The following is a 1,761-nucleotide window of genomic DNA, read 5'->3' as shown; positions in this document are numbered from 1 at the left end:
TTATTATTATTATTATTATTATTATTATTATTATTATTATTATTATTATTATTATTATTATTATTATTATTATTATTATTATTATTATTATTATTATTATTATTATTATTATTATTATTATTATTATTATTATTATTATTATTATTATTATTATTATTATTATTATTAAATTATTATTATTTGGCATTTTTTTGAAAATAAGAATAAAGATGCACAACAATACAAACATCTCCATGGGACATTTTCCAATAACTAATTTCAATACATCCACAAGCGCATCATATCTATTTAAATTTTACTCGCTCACACTGATTGATACATTATTAAGTCATCTGACTTTTTTTCCTCGCCAATTTTCACCGTACTTTTTTATCAACCATCTGAACATTGCTTGCGATGGAAAACGTAGAAAAAATTGCATTTTTCGTTTTTTCCCGCAATTTCTGATATGGGTTGGAAATGAATTTTCATTTAAAAGTTTTCAAGTTTTCCATCATTTCTGTTTTATGACACTTTTTGAATATTATAAAAATTTCGAACAAATAATTTTCAGATGGCAATAACAAACGTGATTAATTTGTACCAATTAGGAGTGGAACTTTTTCTTCATAACAATTAAGTTTTGTTATATTGAATTAAAAAATGTTTCTTATTTATTTAGTGAAACATATTGACTTGTTTACGTTTACTTATTGACTTACAATGCCCTATTATAACATCGAATCAATCTTTTTTAATTAAAAAATCATGAAACAATTCCCTCCAATTAATAGCAAAATAAGTGATTGGAATGAATGTCATGTTATCATGTTATCTCCATACCGACAATTTTAATATCGGGAACATCTCTATTTGTAATATGACCGATTAGAATAATGATAATCAGGCGGTGATGGGAAATGACAAACATTCCACTGAAATGATTTATAACAGTTCGATAGAGGGACACTTTCAAGATTAAGTCATCATCATTCGATACCGTTATATGGATAGATTATTAATTCATCAATCGAAATGTATGCTAATTACAATCAATTGGTATTTTACTTCACTGCTGTAGGCCAGTATAATACTTTGTGCCGAAAAAAGGGAATGCCCAAAAGTTTCTTCTTCCTCATGAATTATTTATTGCCTAATCTTTTATATTTAGTACAAAACTGTATTAGTAGATAGTGATTTCACGATTAAAATCGGTCATCTGATTTGATATAATCATTAAATGTTGAATCATTAAATGAATTTTTCATGAAATACTTTTGAAATAAATAATTGAAAAGTTACAATAATTCTAATTTCCAGAAATGGGAAATTGCATGAAAAAATCAATTTTGCTATTTATATTTATCACATCCCACTTCCATATTATCCATATACATTATTCTTATTTTTTCATTCTCTTTAAATTATGGTTTAGATTATTCTTTCAAACTGCTGAAATTCGAATTTGTTAACACTTTTACCTGAAGAAACAATTCAAAATATTATTTTTGTTGCGAATAAATTTAATGTGTGACAAAATTTTGCAAAGTTTCAATCAGTCATTGTTGTATGGTTTTGATGGAAGCAGAATGACAGTAATAAATAATTAATAATAGTAATAATGGTAATAATAATGATAATAATAATAATAGTAATAATAATAATAATAATAATAATAATAATAATAATAATAATAATAATAATAATAATAATAATAATAATAATAATAATAATAATAATAAGTAATAATAATAATAATAATAATAATAATAATAATAATAA

This window comes from Loa loa (genome assembly GCF_000183805.2).
Source record: "Loa loa unplaced genomic scaffold supercont3.195, whole genome shotgun sequence".
NCBI classification, from domain to species: Eukaryota; Metazoa; Nematoda; class Chromadorea; order Rhabditida; family Onchocercidae; genus Loa; species Loa loa.
The sequence above is the reverse complement of the archived record's forward strand: the minus strand, read 5'-3'. Positions refer to the sequence as shown.